This window comes from Cyprinodon tularosa, unplaced genomic scaffold (genome assembly GCF_016077235.1).
Source record: "Cyprinodon tularosa strain WSP-4 unplaced genomic scaffold, ASM1607723v1 ctg832, whole genome shotgun sequence".
NCBI classification, from domain to species: Eukaryota; Metazoa; Chordata; class Actinopteri; order Cyprinodontiformes; family Cyprinodontidae; genus Cyprinodon; species Cyprinodon tularosa.
In genome coordinates, this window is record NW_024039599.1 from 194,077 (window position 1) to 210,125 (window position 16,049).

Genomic DNA, 16,049 nt, shown 5'->3' on the forward strand with positions numbered 1-16,049 from the left:
TTCTCTAGTGAGACCCAATTATGCAGAACACCACGGAGACGGAAACAGAAGTAAAAGGTTTAACAAAGTTTATTGTCACAAGCACAAGATATTTCACTGGTTCTGGTTCACGTCTGGGAAACTGGTTCACTGGAGTCTGCGTGGGAGACAGTTCAGTTAGCGTTTGATCAGAAGAGTTTGGTTCAGAGAGTTTCTGGTTTGTACCTTGAGGGTTCTTGGTTAAAGCCTTGAGAGGGAAACTGTTGGGTCCAGAGATAGTTTGTTCAGCAGAGTCCGTTAACTGCTTCACCGTCTTACTTCTAGAGAGAGAGCAGACCTTGGCTTTGAGTTTCCAGCTCTTGGTCCAGAGCTGCATGGAAATCCAGAGAGGAGTCTTCAGGTTTGGCTCAGAGGGCAGGCTCAGCAGGTTAAGCTCTTCCAGAACTTCACAGGAGAAAAACAGGTTTCCTGAAAGCAGAGACAAAGATTAGAATCCAGTCTGGATTCAAAAGTCAACAAAGGTTCTCAGAGATACTAGGCTTAGGTGCTAACCAACTGGATTAAACACTGCGGCGTCGAGGCAAGGTCTGAAGACAGCTTAAATACTGTGGATCCTCTGATGATGGAATGAGCCTCAGCTGTGCAGTAGGGTTCGGCTCAGGAGGATCCACGGCGGACTCTGCTGGAGGAAGGTGGTACTTCTCCAGCTCCCAACACTTTCCAGCATTGTGGAGGTTTATGATTTTGTCTCTACTGTCTTTGGACAGCTCTTTGGTGTTGGCCATGTTAGTAGTTGGATTCTTATTGATTGTATGGGGTGAACAGGTGTCTTTATGCAGCTAACAACCTCAAAAAGGTGGATCTAATTTAGGATAATTAATGGAGTGGAGGTGGACATTTTGAAGGCAGATTATCAGGTCTTTGAGGGTCAAAATTCTAGCTGATAGACAGGTGTTAAAATATTTATTTGACTTAAACTTATAGAACTTAGACTTATACAATTGTCATTCTATATACACAGAGTAGATACAAAATGAAATTTTGCTTTGTACACCTTTCATACAGTGAATGAGCAATAGCTTAGCAGTGAAATGCACATTTCCATTTCATAAAGTGCAGCAAACAGCGTGGAAGAAAAAACATGGTGTGGAAGTTCAGAGCAGTGCAAAAACGAATATATATGCTGCAAAAATGGATTTTCTATTTCTTTTTTCTATTTGGTTGGGTGTTATCAGTGTGATGCAGTCTCAATTTGTGACTCAATTTAGCTTTATCTTACACATAAATAGTTAAAAAAAAACATATTATTATTTCTGGATTTTTTTTTTAGATGTCTCTCAAAGTGGACATGCACCTACTATGACAATTTCAGACCCCTCCATGATTTCTAAGTGGGAGAACCTGTGAAATATCATACATATTTTCCTCATTGTATACTCTGATGTGTTCTGATTTAATGATGAAAATGTTTTGCAACAGTTTATATATATTTTCCTTTAAGATTGTATTGTCCTTATTGAATAATGTAATTCAGACTGGTAAGTAATTGCTCACTGGTTTTGTTTCAGTTATGATCAGCGCAGCCACAAGAATATTATCATAGCATTATGCATTTTTATACAGGGTGTTTTTTTTGTTTTTTTTTATTAAAGCTTAATTGTAGTATTGCTTAGCAGTCTGAAGCGTGTGCTTCAGATTAAGATTAAGGCCACATCCACAGAATGACAATATTAGGTGTAATAGAAAAGGATCGTGCATCCAAACATAACTGTTGTTTTGGCCAAGCATAAATGATCATTTTTAAAACCATGTCCCAGTTAAAAAAAAAAAAATAGATAACGTTGGTTTCGTGTTTAACTGTGTACAAGTGAGCCCGGTAAAACTAACTTTCCTGTTTGTTTTTTTTTTTGTTTTTTTTTATTATGAATAAAAGTGTTTCTAAGTTTATTAGGTGAGTGAGATTCTCTAGTCATGTGATGTATAGAAAAAAAGCCATGGTGTGCTATCTCTATATTTTTTCATTTCATATCTTGCTTAATAGGTACAGTTAGGATCCATGTGGTCACTTCGGGGGAAACCTTTGGAGCTCATTTCACTGTGCTGAACCAGCTGGAGAAGAAGATAGCACTGATAAAAACAGAACGGCACAGAAATTGCATCACTATGCTTTTTTGTCCAGTCACTTCTCGTGTTGGGTCAGATGTGGAAGCAGCCATTAATTTGGTCAGAGGTAATCTGCCTAAGGTGTTGCAAAATCTATTTAATAGCACAACTTTTCCTCCATATTTAGTGTAATGCCTTAAGCACAGAACAGTCCTGGCAATGCTTTAAGAAGGCCCATCACTCTTATTTTTGTTTAATTAATTTCTTTGTCCACAGGACATGATAAGGTAATTCTGGTCCTGATGCATCACACCCGAGATGAGAACTACTCCACAGCTGGGATGGACTGGTCAGAAAGCTTTCGAAATGTGATCTTGAGTGTTCACATCCTATTCCATGAGACCGTGCCAGGGTTACTGCCATGTTCAGAAAACAAGATGGCGGTGAACAAAATTATAAAGGTGTTGCGTTACAACAGCGAAATTAGCTGGAGAAGAAGGTTCCTTAAAATTGGTGGAGGATTAATAGCAACATATTTTGTTTGTTTGTTAATAAGGCAGATGATGACCTTATATTAAACTCATAACTCTGCAAGCTTTGGTGAATTTGTGGTGCATACTTTTACTGAATTCATATAAACACTTTCCTGTCATGTATTGTCAAAATGCTTCCAACACAAACTAGCCATTATTATTAATAACTTTGACCCTTTATGTCAGAAAAGTCAGGGGTCACATACCATGTTTACTCTCACATCATGCAGCTGAGATTGCATAACTTTATAGATGTGATTTGAAACTGAGCTCTAAACATGAATAAAGCTTTTGTGTGCCATCCTTAATGTTTTCTGCATCAGTTTCTTCTGATCAGCCTTTGTCAGATTATATATTTTAAAAATAGTCAGTGCATTAGCTGTCTTCTGTTGCTGTTTTTGCCTCAAGAGATCTTACCATGGGTGTGTCTAATTTCAGCCGACCTGGTCCCCTGGAATGATCTATAGTGTAATTATTGGCTATTATAGGCTTATAACAATACAAAATATATCCAAAAATAAAGTTCTTTTGGTGAATGGACAATATAAAAAGGCTCTGCCTTGCCTTGTTGCAAAAGCATGGTTATGACCTGTTCTCAGCTCAGGAACTGGGACCCCTATGATATCTGGTTGTTCAATAGGTTTGCTTAAATAAAAGATTTAGATATGACTTATCAATATATCCCTGCTAAAAGGTCTGATGCAGGGGCAGGTAATGAAAAGTGCTTGGAACATGCTCTTGTTCTGATGCCAGTTTGTTTCAGCCTTTATCCAGTCTCGTGTAGAAGGGCTGGTCAAATAACATGTTATTTGCATTACAATAGACACATCTAGCAAGGTAGAGTGAATACACAAACTGGAAGAGGGGAGGGAGGCTTGCAGGAAAACTGGAATTCTCTGGGACTTCTAGTGATATCAAGCTTGACTCTGAGTTGTAATAGCAGAATTATATTGAAATAATATGATAACTGGAACATCTGGGCATCAGCTCATCCCTCTGCAATTTGCTGCTAGACTTCCTAACCAACAGACTTCAGTCAGTCCTGGTCAGACAGAACACCTCTGATGTCATCACCCTGAGCACAGGCTCCTCTCACGGCTGTGTCCTGAAACCCCTGCTGTTCACTCTGATGACACACGAGTGCATCCCCAGGTTCACCACCTATCACATCATGAAGTTTGCAGATGACGCTACGGTGGTGGGCCTCATCAGGGAAAACAACATCTGGGACTACAGAGAGGAGGTGAAGCAGCTAGTGAGCTGGTGTAGAGAAAACAGCCTGATCCTGAATGTGGGGAAAACGAAGATCATCGTCATCTTCAGGAAGAACCGGCCTAACCATGCTCCATTGCTCATCAACAGCAAACTGCGAAGGTGGTTAGCAGCACCAAATTCCTGGGGGTGCACATTACAGACACCCTCACCTGGACTGTGAACAGCACCTCACGGGTCAACAAGGCATAGAAGCGCTTGTACTTCATGTAGAGGATGAGGAGAGCCCACCTGTCCCTGTATTGTATAAATCTGATAAATATATTGTATAAACGATACAATTATATTGTATAAACGATACAATTATATTGTATAAATGTGATAACTTTATCCAAATGGTTGCTCTAGTATGCTTTTAGTCCACAAGACCCATGTCAGACAAAAAAGAAGTTGGTGCTCCAAGTAAATTTTTGGTGGAACATAATAACTATCATAACAAGGTTATCCGAGTAACCGTGGCATGGTTTCATCATGCATGTCATCTCCTCAGGTCGTTCGATGGCAAGTTTACTGGAGTTGATCAAGTTTTACTTTATGTTCAGTCTAAGACATGGAGAGATGCTGATGCTGCTGCACACAGTGGATGAGATCAGTATTAGCATGTGCACATTAAGAAAAATCCTTCAAAGATTGGGACTTGTTAGAAGAAAATATCAATCAGATCCTCTAAATGTGGCCGCCTTCCTCCTTGACCAGCTAGAGAGTTATAAGAGCCTGCATGGATATAAGTTTCACCACCTTAAATGTGTTCAACAGTGACATGTTGTAACTCAGAATATAGTGAGACATCTGTTAAAATTTCTGGACCCAAGGGGTGTAAAACAAAGGCGGAGAAGAAGGCTGATGCGACTCATATATATTAAACCTGGACCTAATTTCTTGTTGCATGTTAAGTCCTATGATAAACTGAAGCCATTTGGTATCTGTATTACTAGGGCAACAAATACATTTTCCAGACAAATTATATGGGTACATACTTTCTCCACAAGAAGTGGTCCTAAAGTTATTGCTGGACATTTTAAAAATGAAGTTGAGACAAGGATGGGGACCCCTGCTCGAATCCAGGCTGATTTTGAAACTGAAAATGTTACCATGGCAGAAATGCAGAGGTTCCTACGATAGAATTCTGTTAACTACTCCAATAATTGCTTTGTCTCTGGATCCAGCAATAAAAAAATCAGTGGATTGAAAGCTGGTGGGGCTTTTTGAGAATTTTTTGACACATCATGCTCAAACGTGAATGGATCGTTTTCAGAAACTGAATGATGATGATTATTTCTCTGGGGACTTTTTGGACAAACAACTTGTTCTGTTTTCCTGTCTGAAGATCCTTGAGGTATGTCAGAATATCAAAGCTTCCATTCTCCTTTTTGTGGCAACAAGTGGACGTCCAATTCTTACGTACACCATTCCACATCTGTTTGAAAGAAGACCTTATTCTTGTGATTAGTGTTCAGCTTGTGTTTCCTTATAATCTCTGATAACTTTTTACTCTCACCAACCACAGCAAATGAAGCCATAGAGCTATACATTTTCCTGAGGACAGATATAATTAAGGCCTTGTAAACCCAAAGGTCCTTTCACATTAGGATGTTGCTTCTTCCTGCCACTGTAAATGATGCACTGCTTTGTTTGTACATAACATCTGATTGGAAACAACATTTATACCAGAAACAAATTAAGATATATTGCATTAACAAATTATAATCACAACAATGTTGAATTGCAATGTTCAATTGCATTCATGCACTGAATAAATTGTCATGATATTAAAGTGTTTGTCAGAATAAATAATAATGCAAATTGTTGAGAGACAAATTTGTTTATTATTTTCATCTGTCAACCAACAATATTTCAGCTTGTAACTGCACATGGGTACATTTATAACAAAAATATTCAACATATATGCTATCTATGTTTTCAATAATATCTCTGTTTTTGAAGCCTAACATAATTTTAAAGTTAGCAATATTTTTTTTTTATTTTTTGGGAAATTTTTTATGTCAAACATCCCCCTAGAGAAAACGTTTGCTATGTGAGGGAACAAGAACAAGGGTGTGTATAAATTCAACAAACAATCAAACAAAAAAACAACATATCTGTTCACACATGCATATTTCTGCATCATGCATATTTCTGTTATGGGGTCAATAAAAACCTTCAGCTATAAACCTGAAAAGTAGGAATTTATTGGACACTATTCTGTTTGCTTCCCTACTTTCATTATATTATTGGTTGGGTGCCAAATTGTATAACTTGATCTAAACTATGCTGAACTCAAGGGAGTTTTGATTAAGCAGTATGCTTTCAATTTCAGCATGCAGTTCTGGGTATGATTTATATGTCCATGGCGATTCCAGAGCTTTTCAACAAGAATGTACAACAGGTCACCTTGCCAGGCTTTCTACTTCAACATTGTTAACACAGACAACATCTGACCCCATATCAAAACCTAAAATTCTCCTAAGTCTTGCATCTTTGAGTCCCCTGATGCACTGCTCCAGAAAACAAACGCTTTGATTTTCAGCTTCAGTTGTTGGAGATGCAGTAACTTCAACAAATATTCTGTAATGTAAATGCTTTTACCATCAGTGCTATTAATTCATATTTTCATATGTTACACATGTTCTTCCTAAACTGAAAGAAAGACTTCCCTTGATAAAACCATTGCATTTTAGATGGAGTTTAGGATAAATCACATGGTGTCTTGCTTACTAAGACTGAAAGTGAAAGTGCTTCAGCTCTTTAAGAGCGAATGGTTCAAGCAAAAATAGAAACAGTCTCTTATACCTTCAGAGTGAGTTTGAGGTGCCTGAGCTGCAACATATTCCCTGTTTGGTTTGTTTTTTCTCCAGATCATCACATTGCCAGCAAAGGTAGGAATCCTCACATTTTGTTCTTTCTCAAAGTAACAGTGAAACCTTTTTTTTTTTTTTTTTTTTTTTTTTATATTTCTTTTAATTCGATCATTAATTAGATCAAGTCCTCTAGGGACTAGGATTTTCTGCTTATTTTAATTCTATGGGGGCACCAAAGTCGAATCTCTTGTTTGTGCATGCTAGATTGGTCAGTAAAGCTGGTTCTTTGATGTTCAATTTCATTTTACTATGGTGTAGGAGTGGAAACTAAACAATGCTTTATTATGTTTTATTGTTTTAGGGCTTGTAAGTCCAATCTGCTATTAGTATGAAAGGACAGGTCAACTCTGACTTAAGGATAAACATGTTTGAAAGTAACTGAAAGTAATTTTAAAACAAATCTAATACATTATATAAGCATTTGCCGCCCTCTGATCAAACTTAAACAATAACCTCATATTAGGTAAACCATCTGTGCTTTATTTGGATGATTTTGCAGTTTTAGTTGCAGAAAAGTTGTATTATAAAAAAAATAATAATAATTATACTGCTTTGCTTCCCTCAGACTTAAAAATGGTCCAGAAATCCGCAGGTGAGCGTCATTGATAAAAAGATGCTGTTATTCATGTTTCAGCTCTGCTCATAATTCTCCTCTCATGTGTTTTGGTATTTAATTTAGTGAACATCCACACAATGACTTCAGGGGAGACATTTGGCGCTGATGAAGAACTGCTGAGGGAACTGAAGAAGAGGATGCAGCTGAATATTATACACTACCCGGAAAGCTGCATCATCATTGTTTTTTGCCCTATCATCTCTCGTGTTGGGTCAGATGTAGAAACAGCTATGAGTCGGGTGACAGGTACTAGTGCTAGTATGGATTTATTGAGGCATTCATTTAACCAAAGTAAAAAATTTCCTAATTCTATTGGCTTACTTCAGTTTTAGAAGTAGGCCTTGTCAAAGAAGGGAGCAGCTCAATTTCTATCAACTATAACTATCAACTATAAAAACTTCACACCTTGCTATTCTTATTTATTTTAATATTTATAAATGAAATGAAAAAAACAATGCAATTACTCTTCAGGGAAAAATTTGCCTCTTTTTGCATGATAAGGCCATTGGATAAATCATCAGAACAAACGAGAGAATAAAGAAGGGTGAGAACGTAAAACTTCTTAAATGCATTTAAAAATGAGCAAGTAACACAAAACATAATGAATGTAGACTAATATTAATGTCAGGGTTTGGTTGAGGTTTTTAGGACACAAATGCAGACGCGAGGAGGCAGATGTGAGTTATTGTAGTTTAATGGAGTACTCACAGGCAACTGAGGCAGGAATCCAGAAATCCAACATAATAAGTACATAAAAACAGAACCTTAGAGACATCAGGGAACAACATGCATGAAGAGCGGGGAAAAGAAGAGGAACCAGCACTGAGGAACTGCACAGGGAGAGTACTTATGCGAGACTGAAAAAAGACAGGACTAATTAGCTCATTGGGAGCAGGTGTAAACAGAGGCTTCTAGAAGGAGCTAGGGGAAAGGAGAATGACACAAGAGGGCAAGAGAGGAAAAGCAAGAAAAACCTAAGAACTAAAATATATCCAGAAAACGCAACTAAATAGGAATTAAACCAATAAAACTAGAAAAACATGGATCAAAGTGAAAACTGAATACACAAAGAAAACTGAACAGAACCAAAACCGGGACAATCAATAAAAATTATATTATAGCCAATATAAATTACAAAGATGGTGTAAGCTTAATATGCAAGGATATTAATAATATTATTTGATGAAAACCTACCTTCTGAAAAAATGAATAAGAAAGTAACTATAATGATCATTCTAAGATCATAAAAGGTCTACAAAACCTTTATAAAAAGAAAAATGCAAAAAAATTAGAAAATAATTTCGAAGTAAATTCAAAATAAGTTCAAGAATATTCAACAGCTATAAATTCATATTATGTATTAAAAATGATTAAAATATATAGAGAGAGTATATAGACCACTACATGTATAATAAGTGTTATTGTATTATTTACATTTATTTTGTGTAACAAATTATTACAGCATTGAGCTTAACTCTATTGTCGGAAATGGAAGTAATGTAAATGGCTGTGCCTTATTTTAAAACAGGCTTACTATAGTGTATCGATATTATTAATGTACATTTAAAGTGTACTAATATTTTCAAAACAAATTTTATATTTCATGGTTACTATTTGCTTTTTAGTTGGTAATGGAGTATAAGTGATGTTGCCATAGTTTTTTGTTTTTAGATTTGAATCAGCTGCTTTAATAGATGGCCATTTAGTTGTTTATATTTATGATTCACTAACCACTCAGCTTTAAGTACGTAATCAATGTAGATAGGATGGTTTTAGTTTGAATACCAAAACTTCCCTTAATGCAATTTTTTTCTTTTCTTGTTACAGCACAAAATCAAAAAGTTATTCTGGTTATGATGCACCACACCCGAGACGAAAGCTACTCCACAGCTGGGATAATGTGGTCTGAAGTGTTTCCCAATGTGATCTTGGATGTTCATGTTCTCTTTCATGAGACAATGCAAGGATTACTGAAGTGTGATAACAACACGAGGGCTATTGATGAAATGGTTCAAACATTACTGTCCCAGAATCGACAACTTGGATACCCAGATGTAGAAAGTCAGACACAGGCGTTACTTAGACACCCTACTGAACGTGTTTCAAAATGTTTTCCTTATTGGAAGATTGTTATTGGATTTATCGTGGTCGTGTTGATTATTTTACTGCTTGTCATTTTTTTGGTGCCAGTTCACACATAATAAGCAAACAAAGAAAAACACAGAGGCTGAAAGGCAAAGAAGAAGCTACTAAAATAAACCATGCATACAACCATTCTGTGTTGATTAATTTGAATTTGTAAAATGCCTTGAGATGACATGCTGTAAATTAATGCTAAAAAAAATAAACTGATTTGATACATGGATCTTCTGTATTTACTTATTTTAGATTTCTGTTTAGTTTTTCTAGCACACTTTTTACTCTTTGTGAAGAATCTACATTAACTCTAAATTTACCAAGTAAAGAGCACTTTTACCACAGAGAATTTATTTTTTGTCATCATATCCTGACCAAATGGGGCTCAGCTGGTGGTAGTTTCATTCACTTTTGTGTTTAACAGTGTCGACGGAGATGGTGGAACAAGCTCTGACTACAGGTTAAGCATGGGTGTCAAAATCAAGTCAATATCCTGCAACCTTTTGATATGTCTCTGTTAAAGTATAACACCTGAATCAAAAGGCTGAATTATCTCCGCAGTACGCAGTCATGTTTTGAGGAGTCCCGCTGATGACCATATTATTTAATTTGTGTGTTTTTAAGCATATATGGATCTAATATAAGGAGGAATGAAGGAATGAAGTTTGACATCTCTAGCTTGCAATAACTGCTGTGGAAGGGGATTTAAATTTTTATGAGAGCTTCAGGACAGATGTGTATGTTTAAAGGTTCCTTACCTGTTTTTATTCCCTCAAGTACAATCATATGGAATAAGACTCATTTATTTAAATAGTAACTGAGTTCTACATAGAAAAATCATTCTTAAATATTTTACAAAAATATTTATTAGTATATATTATAATAATATATCTATTTTTTGAATTTGCAATGTTTTGAACAATTTGCTCTAATAATGCTCATTTAATATCCTTTAAAATTATTTAAGATAACATTTTTTCCTAAAACATAAAATCCATAATGAAGTGTGATATAATTTGCATAATTTTGTTGTTAATTTTTATTAGCTATTTTAATCTGTCTTTTTTGCCAATGTGTACATAGTAGCGTATTAGTCTATTTAGGTTTTACCCAATTAGACAAGAGTTTAACTTAAAAATGTAAAGAATTAAGTTAAATTTTTTGTCAACAAATTGTAATATTCTAATTGGAATTTGTTGTGAATTTATTTCATATGTGTGCAGAGTAAATGTTTCATCATAATTTGAGTTTGAACACACTTTCATCTATTGTCCTATCTCATAGTAATCGTGCATTTGTTCACAGAACAATACATGACAGACCAAAAGTTGCTTGATAAATATTAAATGACTTGAATATATACAAGTGTGCACCACAATCTATGCTTCCAGTTACGGTAATACCGGGCGCCCTGAAATGTTTGCTTGCAAAAAGTGTTGCTTAAAATATAACATTTTATGTGAACTGTATTTTTTCCCTTCACTCATGCTTTCTGCTCTTTGTAATTTGCATTTTATTTATGTTGTGGATTTGTGACAGTGAAACAAAGCTTAAAAGCCCTATAGAACAGGGATGTTTTTCAATAAGAAGGTTTTCTGTAAACTTTAAATTTTCTGAGCCTGAAATCAGGTAAACTCTGAGTTTTCAGTTTCACAAAAAAGTTTACTCAACCTCAGTTTCTTTTGCCACAGTAACATTCTCCTACGAGCTAACTCGGTCGCAAGGCCGCCATGTTGAGCCTGGTTCTGCAAGAGATTTCTTCTCACTGAGGAGTTTTTCCTCTCCACTGTATCAGGATCCCAGTTTTTCTGTTTGTCTTGCCTTTTGTGTTTCTCCCTTCCACCACCAGGAGGCGCCTGGCTCCGGTGCGCCTCCTCACACACCTGCAAGCGGTTGCCTCATCACCAGACTTCTCTTAAGCTGCTGCTTGCCACTACTTCGACGCCAGAGTGTTTGCCATTTTGGGGTACTCTAGCCAAGCCTTGTTTATGCTGAGTCTTATCTGAGTTTTTGCATTTTGAGTTTTTGTCCTCTAGCCAAGCTGAGATCACATTGAGTTTTACTGAGCGCTTGTTTCTCCCTGAGTCTCAACTTTGTTTGTTCTTTGCCTTTCGGCAGGAAGCCTTCCTGCAAACTGGACCTTTTCAGACCGCCTTCTCCCAAGTGGAATCAACTGAGTCTTACACTGAGCGACGGATTCCAAACAGGTGGTTTGGATCCAGCCACCTTTGAGCACGCTGAGATCACTCTCTGAGTAAGGAAGTCATCTTCACCATGACGTCATCTTCACGTTCAAGTACCACAGGAAAACTGAGTTGCAACCAGCGGCTGCATCATTCCACTCCGTCCGAGTTCTGGGTAAACCCTGTTCCGCCCTCCACCGAATCAAACAAACCCTGGAAGACCAACACACAGACTGGAGCCTACATGTCTCTTCTTCTCTGGAAACTTGAGTGGCAACAAATCCTCTCCTTTAAGATTAACAACTCCAATTCCCCACTGAGCCTGACTCTAACAGTCTGTCTTCCCCTCGCCTTTCAGTTTCCCGGCCGAGCAGAGTTCAGAGGATCTCCGCACCGAACTCTAAATACCTTTCAATAAAACCCGTTCAAACTTTTACTCTGTGTCTCTCTGTTTTGCTTCACTGCATGTGGGTCCGAGCTTAAGATAAAATCATGACACACTGCGCTTCATGCTTGATCATCATGGACAGGTTCTCTGAACCTGTGTTATCCAAACTGGACTTCCATCTTCCAGGTCCCCGAGTAAGACTCTAGAATCAGCTCATGCAATCCACTGGATCTCCCCATGAAGCTTAGCATACCGTTTCGCTAACCAGCAGCCTACAGACTGACCAACTTCAGCTATCTCCACTCCACCACCAGTTTCAGGCCTGGGGGGGAAACAGCCCTATTCTTTGCTACTGTTCATGCATATCTATCAAAATTAAGTGCCATGTTTCCTGCCGAGGTCTGAGCTCCAAAGAAAAAGTAATTGTATGTTGTCGGAAAATTTTTATCTTTCTTCTATTATATATTCATATTCATATTTACTCACTATAAAAGTTTTCACTCAGTCTGTTCCTCTCTCAAGGTCACACAGCGATTGTCAGAAGTGTCAGGTACCACCTGGAGGAAGCAGTCTTCCAGCCTCAATACCCCGTTAGAAGGTTAAGGGAGTGAGGACGTCTGACATCGAGGTCCCTGGAGGTCAGCAGGAGGATCAAAACAAACCATTTTTTGAGACGGTGAGATTAATCTTTTGTCGGCACAGTTTGAATTAAATTTCCAAAACTAAATTACAAAACACCAGGTTGTTTACAGATTTAAAGATAATTATAAATCAAATACTGGAAAATTAGTTCAAACAAAGTCCTCTTCTTCTCCATAAAAAAAATCAAATAAATAAATGTAATCTAAACCTTATACTAAACATATTTACACTGTATTACATATTAAACTTACACTATACTAAGTTTTAATAATAAATTTTAATTTCAATGGTGCTTTTAAAGAAACAAAACTCTAAACTCTTACAGGAAATTAATTACTCATATCAAAAAAAGTTAAATTAAATTAAATAAATAAAAAAAACTATTAAATTATTACAGAAAAAAAGTAAGCAGGGCATAAAGTAAGGTCAAATTAAAAGTTTAAAAACTGAAAAAACTTAAAATAAAATAAAATGGAGGAATTAACCTAAAATTAAATAAAGAAAACAAACAAAATTAAATAGAGAAAAGTAAGGTTGATGATAAAAGCAAATATGAGAAAATTAGATGAGAAAAGTTTGTGACGAGAGGGGAACGTGACTTAAAGTGACTGAAGGATGAAGTGGGGTGACTGATGAGATGACATTTCCTTCCTGAAAAGGCTTCTTCTTTTATATGGTAAAGATGAACTATTTTATTTTATTTTATTATTTTTATTATCCATTTGAAACACTGAAACTCTTCCTTAAACTAATCATTGTTTTTTTTTTTTTTTTTTACTCCCTGAACGGAGCCGCTCCTTGTAGAATTCAGACCTGGAGGAGATGCCCCCCCTCCCATCAGCCCGCCGGAGAAAGACAGCCTGCTACAACTATTAATCTCCCCCCCACCCCCCAACGCACACACACCGACACAGCAACCGGACGGAAATGATGAGTTACAAATCTGAGGAAAACAACACAAAAGGATTTTCATCTGCTCTGAACCCCTGACCCTAGTGGCTCACCTGAGCTGCAACCTGCTCCACAATGTGTGTGTGTGCAAAAAACATGAGGACAGAGACACTGGGGAATTTCTTTTTTTGGGGAAACAAGGAGGAGGTGCACCAACATAGGGCTTCCCTTCTCTCCGGTGCTAAATTATTGAATAATTTTTTTTGTTTGAGAAGTGGCTGACCTTTTTGGACTGAGGTGGTGGAGCTCCAGGACTGAAACCGCCTGTTGGCAGCAATCAGTAAAGGGTAAAGTGATCAATTATATATTTTATTTTCTTTTCTTTTCTTTTCTTTTCCATTTCCATAGACTTCCAAATATTCAAGAAAAGCTTGATAAGTTTCTCTTATTAGATTCCTTTCTGCATCTTTCAATGAAGAAAATGCTTGCTGACAGACTGACTTTATCTATGGGAAATGTCTGATGAGAGTGATAATGTACGGCCTGGTTAGCTTTCACTAAACCATGATTGTTTTAGAGTAATTTTTGATCAAATTAGAACCAACCTTAAGTATCTAAACCAAAAATTATCTTTTAAAAGAAAAGAACTCAGCAGCAACTGTCTTTTCCTATGTCGGCTTCAGTACTGGAAAACAAAACGTTTATTATCAGGCCTGTGGTTGTTTAAAAACAGGACGGGTCTCATTTTGTTCATTTCCTGCTATCACCATGTTCCATAATGTTATGGACGGACCTGGAGATTAAAACTTAGGCAAATCCAGAGAGAGACCAAACATTGTCTGACACAGTAGTAGTGAAATGCGCAGAGGTTTTAGTCACAAACCAAATTCTCTGTTTCCACAGCAGCCACTCGGAGAGATTAGCTTTATCTCTTCATGATTTTGTGGTATGTTGCTTTGTCCCTGTGCCATGAATGTCCCCATGCTGAACAACACTCCGCCGCAGACCAAATCAGATGAAAGTGTGCATTCAGCTCGGCAAAGAACTCATGCTCTTCCTAAACACTGAAGTCCTCAGACATTTTTCTTTCGTTGTTTCTTTCTTTGCACAGGTAAACGGCACATTTCTTCTTCTACGCTTGCATTATCGGCAGAGCAGACGCTGAATGCGCACTTTCATCTGGTTTGGTCTGCCGGCTTCCGTAGCGTCGTGAACGCCCAGGCGCGCGCTTTCAGGAAATCCTTTACACTACTGTTTATGCTCTAAAAACATTCTAAATGACTTCGTTTCGAGTAAATTATGGACGCTACCAACTCAGGACACTTGGAGTACATTGGACGAGCAGTATGGAGGAATATTGACTCGTTTTTTGTGGACTTTTATGGACCTTTCTGTCTCGGGCACCATAGACCTCCATTATTTGAATGTCAGCAGACAGCAAGAAGCCTCCCAGATCTCCAGATGCATTTGAGATATCAAAAAAGTACTCCAGAGTGTTGTTCAGCATGGGGGTGAGTAGAAAATGAAGGCTAATCATGTTTTGGGTGTACTATTCCTTTAAGATTTAGATTAAACCTTAAGGGTAAATAAATCTATATGTGTGTAGCACAAATAACTTGTATAAAAATAAATTAGGCTGGTTGGTTTGCCTTTAAATTATTGACAATTCTTTAAGAAGTAAATATATCTTAAGCTAATCTGGAATAAATATGCAAATTTATTTAACATAAGTATTGGTTAATAATTATACGGTGTTCAAATGACTCAATTGGAAATAACAATAATAATAACATTATCTAATAATAAAAATAATGATTACAATGATAGAGAATATAAATAACAGGATTTAATTCCTACATTAAGATGAATGGTTGAGTCTTTAAAATGATCTATTCTCAATGACTCCATAACTCAGATATATCTGGAGGTTAAAATTGACTGAAACTTTATGGGTTTTCTTCATCAGAACATATGTTATTTGTTCTGATGAAGAAAAGGGTGGAAAGAAGATTAAACAAGAGAAAAACAGCAAAGCTAAACTAATAAGGATCCATATAGATGCTGTTTATTTTTCCATTTGGAACAGTCCATGTGGAATTTGGGTTGATAATTGAGAGCAGAATAAATAAACAACCTAAATAAAATACTAAATTATGACTAAACCAGTAAAGTAAATAAATAGGGGAATAAAATGACCTAGTACAGGAAAATAATCTATTTAGGTAATTATTAATAGCAGAGGACAGAAACGACTGCTAGACTTCTAAATGAAGTTTGAACACCTCAGCCTGACTGTCTGATGTGCGTTTGGGAAAAACCAGCTTTGTTGATGTTTGTTGATGGTTCACCTTCTTGCACCCCTGGTTCAGTGTTTCTTCACCTCATGAAACTCTTGTTTCTGGTTCTTTGAATTTGCTTTGCTTTGGAAACATCGTTCTTGAAATCGGA

The 16,049-nt window shown here is 36.8% G+C and overlaps 1 long non-coding RNA gene across 1 annotated transcript; it reads left to right on the forward strand.

Annotated features, from left to right (window-relative positions):
* Positions 1–6,670: 6,670 nt before the first annotated feature.
* LOC119774822 lies at positions 6,671–9,720 on the forward strand. The gene is made up of 4 exons (XR_005279585.1): positions 6,671–6,763; positions 7,311–7,337; positions 7,425–7,607; positions 9,189–9,720. It is a non-coding gene; the product is annotated as an uncharacterized LOC119774822 (long non-coding RNA).
* The last annotated feature ends 6,329 nt before the right edge of the window (positions 9,721–16,049 follow it).